We start from the raw sequence: 18,529 nt of genomic DNA on the forward strand, positions 1-18,529 counted from the left end.
GGAAGGTTCAGTCGCTAGGTATGCATGGAGAGGTAGTAAATTGGATTAGACATTGGCTCAATGGCAGAAGTCAGAGAGTGGTAGTGGAGGATTGCTTCTCTGAGTGGAGGCCTGTGACTAGTGGTGTGCCACAGGGATCAGTGCTGAGACCATTGTTGTTTGTCATCTATATCAATAATCTAGATGAAATGTGGTAAATTGGATCAGCAAATTTGCTGATGATACAAAGATTGGAGGTGTAATGGACAGTGAGAAAGGTTTTCAAAGCTTGCAGAGGGATTTGGCTGAAAAATGACAGATGGAGTTTAATGCAGACAAGTGTGAGGTATTGCACTTTGAAAGGACAAACCAAGGTAGAACATACAAATAAATGGTAGGACACTGAAGAGTGCAGTAGAACAGAGGGATCTGGGAATACAGATACATAATTCCCTAAAAGAGGCATGACAGGTAGATAGGGTCATAAAGAGTGCTTTTGGTACATTGGCCTTTTTAATCAAAGTATTGAGTATAAGAGTTGAAATGTTATGGTGAGGTTGTATAAGAATATTGGGGAGGCTGAATTTAGAGTATTGTGTACAGTCTTGGTCACCTAATTACAGGAAGGATATTAATAAGGTTGAAAAAGTGCAGAGAAGTTTACAAGGATGTTGCTGGGACTTGAGAAACTGAGTTACAGAGAAGCGTTGAATAGGTTAGGACTTTATTCCCTGGAGCGTAGAAGAATGAGGGGAGATTTCATAGAGGTGTATAAAGTTATGATGGATACAGATAGATTGAATGCAAGCAGGCTTTTTCCACTGAGGCTAGGGGAGAAAAAAACTAGAGGACTTGGGTTAAGGGTGAAGGGGGAAAAGTTTAAAGGGAATATTGGGAGCGGGGTGCTTCTTCACACAGAGTGTGGTGGGAATGTGGAATGAGCTGCCGGATGAAGTGATAAAAGCAGGCTCACTTTTAACATTTAAGAAAAACTTGGACAGGTACATGAATGAGAGGGGTGTAGAGGGATATGGTCCAGGTGCAGGTCAGTAGAACTAGGCAGAAAAATGGTTCGGCACACCCAAGAATGGCCAAAAGGCCTGTTTCTGTGTCATAATGTTCTATGGTTCTAACCCCTTCCAAACCAATGACATCTACCACCCAAGACAAGGCAGCAGTTTCTTGGAGAAACAAGTTCCCCTCCAAGCCACCCTTGAAATTGTATCGCCATTTCTGCACTGAAGGCCTGGGAGAGGGGGATACCAAATACAGGGGACCCAGTGGCAAGGAGGGGCCCGGACTTGTTGTTCTAAACAGAGTTTCCTGTTGTTCTCTAGCTTAACTAGCTTAAGTAGCCATAGGCAGAGCTGCAGATCTGAAAAGAGAAAAAAATGAACCGTCACCCTATGAGTCCTGTTTCCTTAAAACTGCTTTGTTAAGCTAATTTTGCTAGTTACTATACTGCTGTATTTGATCTATAGGCAACTTTGTGGTTCTGATTGTTTTGAAATGCCTGCCAGAAAAGCTGCCCAAAGGTCAACAGCAATGCAGCAACGGAAAGTGTTTTGTTTGGAAAAATGATCTGAAATCTCTATTTTAAAGCCACATAGATGCTGGGGGGGCGGGGGGAAGGAGAGGAGGTGACAGGAGTAGCATGGGGTGGGGATGTCACTTTTTTGCTGTTGGAGTTTATTTATAAATGACATTTTTTTTCCATTTTAGGCTGTAAATACACATAGTGTAAAATACAATTTGAATGACAGTTTCTAGGGGAAACCAGAACAGTTCTATTGCACTGGTGAGGCCGCAGCTGGAGAACTGTGTGCAGTTTTGGTCACCGCACTTGCGCAAGGATATTTTGGCCTTGGAGGGAGTGCAGAGGAGGTTCACTAGGCTGATACCAGAGTTGAGGGGGTTGAACTATGAAGAGAGGCTGAATAGACTGGGCTTGTACTCGTTGGGGTTTAGAAGGATGAAGGAGGATCTTATATAGGTGTATAAGATGATGAAGGGGACGGATAGCTTAGAGGTGGAGAGGTTCTTCTCACTCAGAAAGGACAGCAGGACTAGAGGGCACAGCCTCAAGATAAGGGGGGAGCAGTTTAGAACAGAGTTGAGGAGGAACTTCTTCATTCAAAGGGTGGTGAATCTCTGGAATTCTCTGCCCGTTGAAGTGGTGGAGGCTACCTCGCTAAATATATTTAAGATGCGGGTAGATAGGTTTTTGGTAGGCAAGGGGATTAAGGGTTATGGGGAGAAAGCGAGAAAGTGGAACTGAGCCACTTCAGATCAGCCATGATCTTATTGAATGGCGGGGAGGCTCGAGGGGCTAGATGCCTACTCCTGCTCCTATTTCTTATGTTCTTATAAGACTTTACTAAATCCATGCAACTTGTGAATTGTTCTCTGAAAAAAATAGAAAAATTCAGCTTATATTTTTCCTAAATTATTGCTAGATGTTTGATTGACAAATCTTGAGAAATAGTGTCATTAGCATAAAAGGATTTCTGTGGGGTCCAGAGTTGAATTGTTTTGTAAATGTACTGATTTCTTTGTGGCTGCTTTCTGAACATCAGTTGATTGATCTGTGATTAATTATCCTAGAGAATCAGCATTGGGCTTTCAATGTATTCATTGCTACTACACTCACTCTGCCACAGCATGCAGGTGTAATAAAAGTACAACCAAACTTACATTTATGTCTTTCACAACGTCTTAAATTGCTTTACAGCCAATTGGATACTTTTGCATTGCAGCCATTGGTAGAATGTAGGCAATGTTATCGAATGGAGGGGCCAAGTAGCTTAATACACATTTCTACAGGTCATTCTAGATGGAAAAGATGGTTGTCATCTTTAATTATCCTGTGGGCAGAGTGTGGAATCACTAGAGTTCTGTTTATTTTGTTGCTAATGGAAGTTTACTACGAGTAAGCTTTGTGGGGTGAAATTGCCAGTTATAATAAGTGTATAGTGAGTTCATAGTCAATCAATAACCTGTTTTATATTGCACATGATTCTCAAGAATCTTTTCCATTGGCTTCAATCTTGCCCTTTTTGTCTATTTACCTATTATCTAACTCCATTTTGTTGATTTATAATCTTTTTGAGGGATACTATGATAAAGTTATGCTGCATAGTAGATATTGAAAATATTTGTAGTATGCTGCAAAGAGAGACCCAAGGACTCGCACCCTTCCTACTGACAATGAAGACCTAGTTGTTCAATCATTCCATTTTATTGCTCAGGCACCATTTGATCTTTCTACTGATAAAATAGAACTCAATTACACATCTTTGAAGTAATTATAATTAATATGGCCGCTGCTATTAATTTTGTTATTTGTCAGTCAAGGCCTTGGAAATGGGGGGACCTTATAACTGGGTCTACAACTAAAAGTATATTTTACAGGAAATCAAAGTCTCTTTATTAAAGATGTGCTGCAACATTTAAAAGACTTGCATTTATGTACTGACAGGACATCTCAAAATGCTTTAAATCCAATGAAGTACTTTCGAAGTAGAATTGCTGCTATAATCTAGGAAATGCAACAACCAATTTGCATTAAGCAAACTCCCACAAACAGCAATGGGATAATGATCAGAAAATTCATTTCTTGTGATTTTGATTGAGAGATACATTTTGGTCAGGACACCAGGGATAATTCTCCCGCTTTTCTTCAAAGTAATGTCGTGGGATGTTTATTTCACATCTCTGAGAGGGTAGAAGGGTTCTGGAATTAAGGTCTCATCTGAAAGGTGGCATCTCTAACAGTGCAGGACTCCCTCAGTACTGCACTGGAGTGTCTGCTTTCACTTTAATGCTCATGTTCTGCAGTGAGATTTTTACTCTCAGCCTCCCAACTCAGAAACACAAATAGTACCAATTGAGCCATAGCTGATATTAACACCAGCAGCACCTTCTCCAGTGATTTCTCCAACAAAATGTAGAGTGGAGAAGGATAGTTATATGCAAATTATGAGTGTAAAATCAATGTCAGTCATTCATTGTTTTCCAGCATATTTGCCATGAAATTAGCCAATTGCATCCCTTCAGGATGGGAATGGTGATATTACAATATGCAGCTGACTTTAGGTTGGATTTTTCAGAACTAATGAAAAGCTCAGCCTCCAGCCAATGACATCACAAAACTAACAGAAGGACAATACTTCTCCCACTGAATGATAGCATGTTCCACTATGGAGCATTAATCAATGAGGAAGATTTTAGGTTTGATATGCAATTAATTAACTCCAGTCACATAATACTTCTGAAATCTTAATTCTGACATCTGGAGCAATTGGTCGTGCAATCCTAATTCAGAAGATTAATATAAACGAGTTTTATGTACAAGTGCAGTCAAAATAGAAATAGTTTTATTGCAATAACCAATGTCCAAGATGTGCTTATCAGCATAGGAATGTTATCTCAAGAATTTATTTCATCTTTAGTGAAAGGTTTAAAGAATATCAACAATATATCAGTGAGTTGCCCACAACACTTTCACTGACATCACCCATTAGAACATCAAAATCATTTTTGTGGAGATGCCGGTGTTGGATTACCATCATGGCTACCATAGACACTGCAAACTGCCGGCTCCAAGTGGAGAAAATCTCCAAGAAGATCACACATATCGACACGATCAAAATCTCCGGGGAGAAAAAAAAACAATGGAACACACGCAATCTTGAAAAATATCTCGTTTGGTGTTGCTTTGTATAGTTTAAGTGATACAGCCCAGGTAGTTGATTTTTTTAAATCTCAGATCATTTCAGTTTACTTATTTAATATGCTGATTTAGGCAGCACCTTCCAAACCTAACCACTATCATCTATAAGGACAAAAGCAGTAGATATCTGGGAACACCACAACCTAGAGGTTCCCCTCCCAAACATCCTGATTTGGAAATATATCACCATTCTATTACCGTCACTGGTCAAAATCCTGAAATTCCCTCCCTAACAGTAGGGATGTGGATGCACTTACACAGAAAGAAAGCTTAAAGTCCAACAAGTTTATTTGTAGCAAACACCCCAAGCTTTTGGAACAGGCTGTCCCTTCGTCAGGTGGCTGGGCCTCTTTCGAAAGTTTGGGACGTTTGCTACTAATAAAGTTGTTGGACTTTAAGCTGGTGTTGTGGGATTTCTTTCTGTTTTACCCCAGTCCAACGCCAGCATCTCCACATCATGAAGCACTTATACCTCAGGGACTGCAGCAGTTCAAGAAGGCAGCTCACCACCACCTTTTGAAAGGCGATGAGGTATGGACGATAAATAATGGCCTAGCCTGCGACACCCTCACCCCATAAAAATATTTTTGGAAAAACTGAATTACTGTCAAGAAAATATTGCATGTATGAAAGGCTTCCCACAGTGACAAAATTTAATTTTTAACTTTATGTCTCACCTTTATTAAAGTCTCCAGTCAAGAGGAATTTAGACTGTTGCACTTCACCAAAGGCAGCAAACACAATAATGCAGATGTTAGCACGTGCCCAATTGATATCAATTCAGCCGAGGTCAGCAAGAATAAAAATCAGCATTCTGTTCACTCCTTAAAACAGATCTGAAGCAGTTTTTCATTCCCTAACGCAGATGAAAACTGCTGTGCACTCACTAGAACTCAATAAAAGGACAGAAGATTGACATTCAGCAAATAAGGATGTCAATTTCCATGCCTGTAATACAGGTATTCACTAACTAAGCCATTTAATTACTTTCAGCTAAATGCACAGTCTTTTGAGAACCTACATAACCAGCTAAATAATAAAAATTTATGTCTGACAGCTTCCTGAAAACTGTTTATTTACTGATTGTTGACTTCTGCACATGACATAAAGTATTTAGAATATATTTCTGTATTTTCCCCTCTACAGATCAGGCAGGACCATAATCACACCCACCAGCTGGAACACCCACAAGTTCCAGCACAACCAGTGATTAACCTGCACCACAAGCACAAACACGCACCAATATTGGGGATGTGTCAGCACCAGTAAAAGTGGACAGAAAACAGTGGTAAAAATGAAGATTTATTATGGTAATGGGGATGAGAGATTTCAATCACAAGGAGAAATAAGAGAAACTGGAGATACTCTTTGGTGCTCCAATGAAACTAACAATATTTGTTAACAGTGTTAATTAGTGGCATCTGTGGCACTCCAACTTTGGTCCCATTTGCTTGGAAAGTATGGGTGGCTAGTATTACAGCAAGGAAGGGAAAATGTACACGTATTCACTAGTGCTCTACAAGGAAAAAAGCACATTGGATTATACCTGTGACCATGTATATACTCAAATGTTATGGTCTCCTTAAAGAATCCATGACTCAAAAATATATTAGTTCCAGCTGCTTTGAAGCAACCTCCATGCATTTTAACAACTTGTATGAAAAAGTTAATTTAAGTGCTTTAAATTTTGTAAGACATTGAAGTGAGTGTACATTGGTAGAATATTTCAATAAGGAAGCACATGATCATCTCCTCAAAAGTCCGTTAAGATATACCATTATGCCTATTAGTAACCTGCACATAGTAGGGAGTATATGGTTGCATATACTATTGCAATCGCAATAGTCCAGGTTTTTAGTTACCACGTCACCCATGTAAGTAAAATATTACAGATGCTGGAGATCAGAAATGGAAACAAAACATGCTGGAAAAAGTCAGCAGGTCTGGCAGCATCTGTGGAGAAAGAAACAGAGTTAATGTTCAGAGTCCAATGACTCTTCTGCAGTTATGTTATGTCCCATATAACAATTCTTCCTCCCAGTTTAAATTCTGCTCAGTTTTGCTTGAGGTAAGGCACTGAAGAATCTCAAACTCAAAAGAGTCTTATGAATCAAAGTTAGACAAAACTAATCAGTTTTCCAGCATGAATTACTGTTAGACAGACAGCAATACTTGTTTGATCAGGTCTTAAAATATATGCTCTCACAACTAAATCATATGCCTGAAGTTGCTCTTCTAAACTTCACAAAATAGTGAAGCTACTTCACAAGCTAAATTGAGAATACTACAAAATGCAAGTTTTCCACAAAGAACATACAATGACACAGCTGTGAATGGCTGTTAAAAGAGCCAAAGCCATTAAATGAACACCTCAATAACATTCAAAAGTCAATTAGTTTTGGACTCCAGAGCACATTTACATGAATTAAAAATGCAGGAGCCCTTTTTGTTATTTCATGGAAACTATTCTTCCAGACAAAGCCAAACTTACTCAAAATAACTCTTGAACAGTCTCTCCAAAGCTCACACATGCACATTAAACAGCAAGAAGATTCCACCGTGGTGTTTAAAGGAATCATCAATTATTTATAGGTTAGCTACTGGATGATTTCTTTAGATGTTGCTACAATTCTACATGTTTTGTGTACTTCCTTAGTTGCTTCAACTTTCAAAAGTTTGCAGGGAGCGGTATAGCTGGTGGAATACATTTTATTGACTTGAAAGCTTTTGCACAAATCAACTGTACGCAAAAATGGTGCGCTTCCTTTTCTTCCTCTTGGAATCGTGCTTGACTGGGAGAATGTGCAGAGCTCACCCAGGGCAGGACAAGATCTCAGTGGTATGCAATTGTATTGCTAAGGTTAAAGATACATAGGTGGAGGACATGGATTGATTAAGTATTTTGAACACATATAATGTGAGACTTCCCCTTTATAGGGTAATTCATTAGTTTAATTGATTTACTTTAATTAAAAAAAGGGCATGCATGAATTTCAGGAAATTGAAAATGGATAAGGCTCTTGAGGAATACAAAAATAGCAGGAAAGAGCTTAAACAAGGACTTAGCATGGCAAAAAAGGGCCATGACATGTCCTTGGCAGGCAGGATTAAGGAGAATATCAAGGCTTTTAACGCGTACATAAGGAGGAAGAGAGTAGCTAAGGAAAGGATAGGTGCACTCAGGAGGGAATGTGTGTGTGGAGTCATATGAGGTGGATGAGATCCTTTACGAGTACCTTGCATCAATAGTCACAAAGGAGAAGGATGTGGTGGATGGTGAGTGTAGAAAGGAGGATGTTGACATTCTGGGACACATTGAGATAAAAAGAGAGGAGGTATTGGAAGTTTTGAAAAACATTAAGATGGACAAGATCCCAGGGCCAGATAGGGTCTATCCCAAAATACTGAGAGAGGCGAGGGAGGAAATTGCCAAGGCCTTGGCCAAAATCTTTGTATTCTCTTTAGCCCCAGGCAAGGTACTAGAGGATTAGAGAGTAGCTAACATTGTTCCTCTGTTTGAGAAGGGCAGAAGAGACAATCTGAGAAATTACAGGCTTGTGAGCCTGACATCAGTGGTGGGAAAATTATTGGAGAAGATTCTTAGGGACAGGATGTACTCAATCTGGAAGAGAATAGGTTATTAGTGACAGGCAGCATGGTTTTATGAAGGGGAGGTCAAGTCTCACAAAAGAGCTCATTGAGCAAGTGACAAGAAAAATTGACCAGGGCAGAGCAGTGGATGTTGTATACATGGACTTCAGAAATGCCTTCGATACAGTTTCTCTTGGCAGACTGATATGGAAGGTAAAATCTCATGGGATCTGAGGAGAGCTGGTAAAATGGATGCAAAACTGATTTGGGCATAGAAAGCAGAGAGTAGCAATGGAAGATACTTTCCCAACTGGAGATCTGTGACAAGCGGTGTTCCACAACGATCAGTATTGGGGCCTCTGTTGTTTGTAATGTGTATAAATGATTTGGAGGAAAATGCAGGTGGTCTGATTAGTAAATTTGCAGATGATACAAAAATTGGAAGAGTAGTAGATAGTGAGGAGGATTGTCAGAGGATACAACAGGATATAAATTGGCTGGAGACCTGGGCTAAAAGACAGCAGATGAAATTTAACCCGAACAAATGTGAGTTGGCGCAATTTGGAAGGTTTACCGCAGAAGGAAAGTGTACAGTAAATGTTAGAGCCCTTATAAAAATATTAGCATACAGAGGATCTAGGTGTGCAGATCCACAGTTCCCTGAAGACGGCAACTCAGGTGGACAAGGTGGTCAAGAAGGCGTATGGCATGCTGGCCTTCAATCAGTCGGGACATTGAGTATAGGAATTGGAAAATCATGTTAAGCTGTATTAAGACTTTGGTTAGGCCATATTCGGAGTATCGTGTACAATTCTGGTTGCCAAACTACAGGAAGGATGATGATGCACTGCAAAGGTTGCAAAAGAGATTTATAAGGATGTTGCCTGCTTTGGAGGATATGGACTATGAAGAAAGGTTGAACAAACTTGGATTGTTTTCATTGGAGTATTGCAGGATGAGGGGAGGCCTGAGGAGGTTTATAGATTATAATAGGCTTGGAGAGAATGGTAAGTCAATGTCTTTATTCCAGGGTCAAAAGGTCAATTACTCAGGGCATAGGATGAAAGTGAAAGGGGAAGTTTAAAAGAGATGCAAGGGGCAGATTTTTCATACAGAGGGTAGTGAATGCCTGGAACATGTTGCCAGAGATGGTGGAAGCAGGTACTGTAACAATGTTCAAGAGGCATCTGGATAGATACACGATTAGGCAAGGAATAGAGAGATATGGACCACATAGAGTTAAGAAAATATTAGATTAGGGAGGCATCTGTGTCAGCACTAACACTGTGCGTCGAAGGGCCTGTTCGTGTGCTGTACTGTTCTTTGTTAAAAGCATATATGGAAAGATTCTAGTCAGCATCCATGCCTCAGAGTCAGAAACTTCAGCTTCAAGTTTCACTCTAGGACTTGATGGCCAAAGAAGATGCATTCATAATGCCGGCAAAACATGTAAAGTATCAACCTGTAAATCCTTACAACATGTGCCAATGGCAGCAGTAAGAGTGGCAAAGATTGCTGGTCGGCCAGGTGACGGAAAAAAATGGAGTCTACAACAAGCATATAAAATTGTATATCCTGAGGTGACATATTCACTTTGCTGAAGTCATGTGCTGAGTAACATGTCACAGTGAGAGATGCAAGAAATAGACTCAATAATGCTACTGTTGTTCAAGACCAGCCAAGGATAAAGCTCTTACTGTTTGTCACATTGATTCCTCCTATGAATTTGTCACTTGAAGCTCACTGATTGATTCTGGGAGGATCCCACTTTGGGAAGGGTGGCCAGGTACTGATGTCCCTTTGCACCCATAGAAACCATAGAATCCGAATAGTGCAGAAGGAGGCCAGGTGGCAACTTTCCATCTTCACACGTTGCAGCAATACCTTTACATTGACTCCCTCCCAGATGTTGTTGTTTGGGACCAGATCAGAAACTCCAAGGTATATTATGAAGTTAATCTAGATCCCAACTTTTTTTGATTTTGGCATTAGTGCAAGCATAAAGTGTTTTGCTCCAGGTGTAGTTCTATTAATCCATTAGACGCTTTTACTGAAACAAACTTTATTTAACAACACATTTAAAATATAAAAAAAAGCATAACTTTCACCAATATAAACATTTAAACATGACAAGATATAATTCTTAATTGATAGTTCTCTCAAGTTCCAATTTAAGCAATTTCCCCACAGACATACATCTTTCTTCAGAATCAGTCAGCACAAAAACATAGTATCACAAGTAGGCTTACATTAACACTGCAATGAAGTTACTGTGAAAACACCAAAACCATAGAGGTTCACTTGGGCACTACGTTTCCAGCCTTTTAACCTCTGGACAGAGGTACAGAAAGATATCTGTATTCTGACTCCCATACAGCGGCCTCCAGAGAAAGATCTATCTTCAAAAAGCATAAATTCAAAGATAGAGTTCTATTTTCTGGCAGGTCCCAGTCTCCAATCTCCACAGGAAGAGAGATACAGGGAGCTACTTTGTGCAATATCCCAAGCTTATTTTTCTGTGTAACCCAGTCCCACCCAGTCACATGATTTTTCTTGTTAATCAACCTAATCAAGTCCAACTCTGAAAAACTCCAACAGAATACGCAAAAATAATAACACATCATTAACCCAGATTAAAATAAACATTCCAGCAAGTAGACCCAATTATGTTTCTGCAGTATCAACATGGTCTGCTGGCTGGAGACAAAGTAGCACCGGGTGGGCAGAACAGACTGCCAAAAAATCCCATACAGGAAACATGACACAAGTACATTTCTTAAAGGCACAGTATCATCACAATTTGCATTTACAACAACGTTTCTTTCATCAGGTTCATTCCTCTAGTTATGTCCTGCAGCTTCCGTTTATAGATCTCTGTGCCTCCTTGCAAGAGTTTCCTATATTTATCAGGCACTAATCAAAGTCTGAAGCTCACTTCCGTCAGGAGTAGCAGCTATTATCCAAGAGCCACTGCTCAGTAATCTACACTTTCACCACTATGGGTTCACGTGGCTGTCAGGAGGGGGTTTGGTCAACTGGGGTGACCGAAGTTGGGAACATGATGGATAGCAGAGAAGCAGGTTGGATGATGCCACAAGAACTTGGATGTTATATGTTTGTTGATGCCCAGAAAGCCATCCGGAGCCTTTGCAACGTGGTACTGTGCACTCATATGAAAGAAGCACAAGCATGCGGTGGACTCCAATCTGAACGGACCCCTGTTCAGACAGATTTCACAATAGTCACAATTCCTAATACCACCTTCTAGGACTCCAGTCCACAATGCATCAGTCTTATGAAAATCTTCATGTTATTCCATTTTGCAGCAAGGGATTTCCTGTACAGGCTGCTGCTGCACACACTTCACTTCCTCATGTTAATCAACCATCAGGGCGCGTCATGGCATTCTGTCATGTCATCCCATGGTTGCAGGGGCCTCCATCGAGGGGAGCAGCGCAGTGGGGCAACTCAACCAACTCAGGAGGGCTGAGGAGCACTGGGCACTGAGCCACAGGTGAGGCAAGGATTCCAGATAGCTAAGCAGACAGCCAATGAACCAGCAGAGCTGTGAAGTTATCAAGGTGAGGTGCGAGGACCAAGGAGGCACTGGTGGTAGTTGAGGGGAGCAGCTCAGCGGGGCAACTCGACCAGGCCAACAGGTCTGAGGAGGGCGAGGTAACAAGCTCACGGCTAGGCAAAAAGGCCGGAGGGTCAGGCAGACAGCAAGTAAGCCAGCATAACTGCAAGGTCATCATTGAACAGAACTTGATCTGAGGTGCGAGGGCCAAGGAGGCACCAGTGGTCATCGAAGAGAACAGCAGAGTGATTCGATCCCCGAGCCAGGGGCTGATCGGGCTGAGCAAACAAGGGCAAGGTGAGACTAGACAGCCAGGCAGGAAGCGCGTATCAACAGCAAGGCAAACCAAGGTCATCACAGTCAAGGGGAGCACAATGGCAAACTGACCCCCAGCCCAAGGCTGAGGAAGACTGGGCAACCAGGGACAAGCTGTACCATATTCAGGCAACCTGAATCAGCAGTGAACTGAGGTTATTGAGGTGAGCAGGAGCAACTTGAACCCCAGAATTGAGGATGGCAAAAGCCTGCACTCAGAAAATCCATTCATTAAAATTAAGAAAGATCAGTCAATTATGAGGTGACACTAATAATCTGGCAGTCAAAAGCACAGAAAATTGAAGGCGAGGCAAGAGGATAAAGTTAGGCAAAAGACAGTTTAGAAAGTTCAAAGTATTGAGCAGTGCACAAACTGCATCTTCATCCTCACCTGATGCCTTCGACTTGCTGATTTCGGAGATACCAAATCACTTGAAAAGTTGAAGAACAAGAAGTGGCTCCAAAATAGAACTACAAGAAACTGCTAATTCTTCTGTCAAAGTCAGGGAGGAAACCTACCCTGAAGACATTGCCTCATGGCCAAAATATATTCTACTGAATACTAAATAAGCCAGAAAATATAGATAACATGAAAAATTTAAGAAGTTTGAGGTTGAAAGCCAAAAGCAGGTTAGAAGTCTTCATCAGGCCTATTTTCTGATGGTGTAAAGAAATGGGATGACGGAAATTAGAAGCTGGTTGATTTTTTCCAGAAACCTCAAAAGCCATCTATTGTTGTTTTGCAAATTTTGGTGGTTATTTTCCAGACGTTGCTGGATTCCGGGAAAGTGCCAGAAGATTGGAAAACGGCTACTGTTACGCCGTTGTTTAAGAAGGGTGCCAGGCAAAAGGCGGGGAATTATAGGCCGGTTAGTTTAACGTCTGTTGTAGGTAAAATGTTAGAATCCGTCATCAAGGAGGAAATAGCGAGGCATCTTGAGGGGAATTGCTTGATAGAGCAGACGCAGCACGGTTTCCTTAAAGGGAAGTCGTGTCTGACAAATTCACTGGAGCTCTATGAGGATGTGTCTAGGGCGGTGGATAGAGGAGAGCCGGTGGATGTGGTCTTTCTTGATTTTCAGAAGGCGTTTGACAAGGTACCTCACAAGAGGTTATTGCAGAAGGTCAGGGGGCATGGAGTTGGGGGTAGGGTGTTAGCATGGATAGAGGACTGGTTGTCAAATAGGAGGCAGAGAGTGGGGGTCAATGGGTGCTATTCGGATTGGCGGATGGTGACTAGTGGAGTGCCCCAGGGGTCGGTGCTGGGGCCTCAGCTATTTACCATTTATATAGATGATCTGGAGGAGGGAACCGAGTGTAGGGTGTCGAAATTTGCTGATGACACCAAAATTGGTGGAAAGGCAAATTGTGCGGAGGGTGGGGAGAGACTACAGAAGGATCTAGATAGGCTGGGCGAATGGGCCAGGAAATGGCAAATGGAATTTAATGTTGGCAAGTGCAAGGTGGTCCACTTTGGTAGGAATAATGGTAGGAAGGATTATTACTTACGTGGAGAAAAACTACAGCAGGCGACGGTGCAGAGGGACCTCAGGGTCCTTGTGCATGAGTCGCAAAAACCCAGCTTGCAGGTGCAGCAGGTGGTCAGGAAGGCGAATGGGATGCTGGCCTTTATCGCGAGGGGGATTGAATATAAAAGTAGGGAGGTCTTGCTGCGGCTGTATAGGGCATTGGTGAGGCCGCAGCTGGAGTACTGTGTGCAGTTTTGGGCGCCCTACTTACGCAAGGATATTTTAGCCTTGGAGGGAGTGCAGAGGAGGTTTACTAGGCTGATGCCGGAGTTGAGGGTGAGCTATGAGGAGAGGCTGAATAAATTAGGCTTGTACTCGTTAGAGTTTAGAAGAATGAGGGGAGATCTCATTGAGACGTATAAGATGATGAATGGGATAGATAGGATAGAGGTGGAGAGACTCTTCCCGCTCAGAAAGGATAGTAGGACTAGGGGGCATAGCCTCAAGATAAAGGGGGGGCGGTTTAGAACAGAATTGAGGAGGAACTTCTTCACTCAAAGGGTGGTGAATCTCTGGAATTCTCTGCCCGTTGAAGTGGTGGAGGCTGCCTCGCTAAATATTTTTAAGACGCGGGTTGATGGGTTTTTGATGAGAGAGGGGATTAAGGGTTATGGGGAGAGGGCGGGAATGTGGAACTGAGCCACAACAGATCAGCCGTGATCTTATTGAATGGCGGGGCAGGCTCGAAGGGCTAGTTGGCCTACTCCTGCTCCTATTTCTTATGTTCTTATGTAAATTACTCCCTGGATCCCAGTTAAGGGAATCAAGCATTCGTCGATGGGTATTCTAACTGGAGAAATATTGGAAGAGACATTGTTGATCATGAAACTTCAAAGCTCATATTAAAGCTATGTATGTGTTTGTTCAAAGATGTAAATTATCTGGAAGACTAAGATTTTGCATTATTGGCTCAGTCTGAAAAGGAATGTTTTTATTGAAGGAAAATGCTGAGATTGCTGAGAAAATGCTGAATGCCACAGTCAAACTACTGTCTTCTTTTGGATTAAGAATATATGATGAGTCATCATTGTCAACTCGAAGAGGTAATTTTTTAGCCTACCTCGAATGTCTTCTCAATTGATGAGCTTCTCAAAGACCAATTATCAATATTGTGGCTGAGGAAAGACTAACTTTTTAACACAGAGAACCTATGACAACTTCATTACTATGGTGGCAGAGCAGCTCAGAAACCAATTCATCAATGAAGTAAAAGATGCTAAAAAAAAACTATTCCATAACTGTTGATTCAACACAAGAGATGAGTCATGTGGACCAATTAACATAAATTTTAAGGTATATGATCAGTGATGGTGAACTTGTAGGATAATTTCTCTGTTTTGTCCAGCTACGATCCCACATTTGTGAATGTCTGGAGACAAGTTTTGGAAATTACTGCAAATTTAGGTTTGGGTATCAAGAAGTGTCCTGGGCAGAGTTTCGATATTGCTGCAAATATGGTAGGAAAATATTTCAGTCTACACACAATACTGTAGCCAAATCAAGTGAGGCAGCTGTACATTTTTTCTTAAACTTTGCTCAAAACTTAGAATCATAGAATACCTGCAGTGCAGAAGAGGCCATTCAGCCCATCAAGTCTGCACCAACTCTCTGACAGAGTATCTTACCCAGGCCCTTTCCCCCACCCTATTCCTGTAACCCCACACATTTAACATGGCTAATCCATCTAGGGACACTAAGGGACAATTTAGCATGGCCAATCCATCTAATCTGCAAATCTTTGGACTATGGGAGGAAACCGGAGCACCCAGAGAAAACTCACGCACATACAAGGAGAAGTCACCCAAGGCCAGAATTGAACCCGGATCCCTGGATCTGTGAGGCGGTGTGCTAACCACCGTGTCTTCCCTTGCCTTTTTTCAGTTTCCATGCATCGGTGGAATATGTTGCAATCATGCTTGGAGCAGGCACAGGCAAAACATTTGACAGTCAAACGAATTTCTGACACCAGGTGGTCTGCTTGTGCAGTTGTTGTTTTGGCTTTGAAATTGAACTTTGTTGATATAAAGGAAACCTTATCAGGCATAGTGGCATCAAATTCAGAAAAGCCACATGTGAAAGTAGAAGCAAAATCCTTTGCAGAAAAGTTTGAAAAGTACAATATTACTGGTTTTACTGTTCTATATCAAAGAAGGAATCAACAAATTGCTGCAAAATGTTGTATCTATTGAATGCTGTACATTTTTAGCAGAGGTACTAACATTAACAAAAAATACAGGCCCCTGTGATGATGAGAAGCATACAAGACACAGGAAGTTATTTTTCAATGAAACTAGAAACAATTAAGTCACTTTAAAAGGGAAAGGAAAGATTGTTGCTGAAACTGTCAGTGTTATTTGTGACACAATAATAGTGCAATTGTAGAGTAGAAGTGAATCTCTGAAGAAAACTGTTGATTTATTTTGCATGCTTTTCAACAGAGATTTGGATGAGAATGCTAAAACCTACTGCAGTAAGAAATTAAATGAATTCGACTAGGAGGACATAGAAACAAATCTTTTTAGGATGAAGTGAATCAATTCATTCAGTCATTTCATAATTATGAGCTTTTTGCTTCAAGGTCACCAGCTGATTTGTACAAATTTGTACGTGATGTTTTGCAGGCAACCTCTTCAAATCTGAAAACCATTCTGAAAATATTTTTAACAATACCTGTCACGAATGCCTCCAGTGAATGTTTGTTCTCTGTATTAGAAAGAGTGAAAAATTATTTGTGAAGCATGATGAGTCAGGAATATTTGACAAGTTCGGCAATATTGACAAATGAAATTACGTCTTTACAAGATTTTATGAAAATCAGTGAAGGCAGGCCTTCCAAATTGTCATGCCTATATGGGATGAAATAAGCAAATCTTAAAAATATGTCCCTCTTTCAAATTCTCTTGTTTAAATTCTGTGCTTCAAAAGGGACTACCATTTGCTGGTCTAATATAACGGCTGCTGGTCACATTCAAATAGTTGGAACCATCATCCCCCATCACTCTGAAGGAATCCTATTTGACAAAGCCACAGATTGATATTGGCCTTGGGCTCACTGGCCTCTACTTGATTCGAGTATTTTCTTTTGCACTGGACTTTTTCTGGCTCATCTGTCCTGCACTATAGTCAGGTCATCAGCTGATTTTTCCATTTCTTCTTTCATCAGCCAGTTCTATGTTTGCTCGCTTCAAGATGCACAGATCACAACAGTGACCATCTTTACTGTCACTTTGAGAACATACAGGCTTGAATTTCAATTCAGCAATTACAGGCATGATTTTATAAGTTAAAAAGCAGTTAAGCAGTGATCAATTTGTATATCTTTGTGGCATGAGCCTTTGAGTTGGGGCGAGGATGGGAGAGGTCGGGAGGGGCCATGGTGTCAATGGGGGTGGGGATGCGACATCATTGGGAGCAGGGCATTACTGGGGGAGGGGCACTGTATCACACTGGGGGAGGGGCATTGTGTCATTGAGGGCAGGGTATCATGTCATGTGGGGAGAGGGGACAGAAATGAACGCGAGTGCAGGATCCCCCAAAATGCAAGTCCGTCATTGACGACCACAACAATGGACAGTAATGCACCTGACCCTTCCAGGCTGGAACAACAGACTATGAGCAATACTACGCAAATCGCTATCCATTGCGCAACTGCCAGAGAACTTCCAGTCTTCAACCTTCCTTGTCACAGCATTTATATAGCTGGTGGTGTCGAACGCCTAACCAATGGTAACCCCATGATGTTGACTGAAGGAATTTAACATTTGTAATGCCATTAAATGTTAAGGTAATGTCACTGAATGACGTCAGGCCAGTCCTGGAAACTTCACTAGCGCAAGAACCAAGACAGTGGTAATGTTTCAGCCAGAACCAAGCACATGCTATGAAAACAAAAGAAATGACAATTGATGGCACTAGTCTCGAAAATAGAGAAAAACGTTCATGTCTTGATAATGTGGTAATGTGCTCTCCAGTGATGCCACTGTTGATGAAAACATTCATGCACACATTTAGAAAGCAAGTTCAGCCTCTGGCTAACTCCATGATCATGTTGCGTAGCAGCATGGCACTGAGCACATGACCAAAATCAAACTCTGGCAGGCCACTGCCCTGACCATCCAGCTGTATAGCACAGAATCACAGGTCTGTTGTAGGTGCCACATCAAAAGGTCTGGAAAATGGACCAAAGACATCTGAGGTCCATCATGAGAATTTGATACCAGGACAAAATCACAAACAATCAGATTCTCCATCATGCTGCAATCACCCTCCAGAAAATTCAACTTGGATGGTCAGCCCATGATTCCCAGGAGGATAATTACACAATCCCCAAGAAAATCTTCTGTGGGGAACCATCTCAGGGTAAACAACATCAAATTGGTCAGTACAAACAACATAAGGTCATCCTACAAAACAGTCTTACAAACTATTGCATTGCACCATCTCTTGGAAAATCACTGCAGCCAACTTGCCAACATTGAGGGCAAGCACTGTTCAGCATGTTTTGAGCACCATTTACACCAAACTCACAATCTACAACATGCCCCAAGAAAGGCCAGATGTGACACAGCTGCAGAAGCTTTCCTAAGCATCAACGATAGTATGAACTGCCAGTTCTGAGAACCTCTGTGCCAATCCTGCATTGAACTCCTAAGTAATGAGAGGATCCACCCACAGAAGTCAATGAGATCAATTAATACTTTAGCATATCCAAATAACAAGAAGCCTATCACAAAGGGAGATCGCTGAGGCACTCTGTACAAATTCACCAAACTTCATCTCATTCTCTCTTATCAAAGGCAAAGTGGA

General features: G+C 41.5%; 1 protein-coding gene across 1 annotated transcript in view; it reads right to left on the minus strand.

Moving 5' to 3' along the window:
- The window catches only part of prkar1b (protein kinase, cAMP-dependent, regulatory, type I, beta), a 157,210-nt gene that overhangs the window by 64,513 nt on the left and 74,168 nt on the right, over nt 1–18,529 (minus strand). The window lies entirely within an intron of this gene.

The sequence above is a fragment of the Carcharhinus amblyrhynchos genome, chromosome 18, assembly GCF_965287045.1.
Source record: "Carcharhinus amblyrhynchos chromosome 18, sCarAmb.v2.hapA, whole genome shotgun sequence".
Classification (NCBI taxonomy): Eukaryota; Metazoa; Chordata; class Chondrichthyes; order Carcharhiniformes; family Carcharhinidae; genus Carcharhinus; species Carcharhinus amblyrhynchos.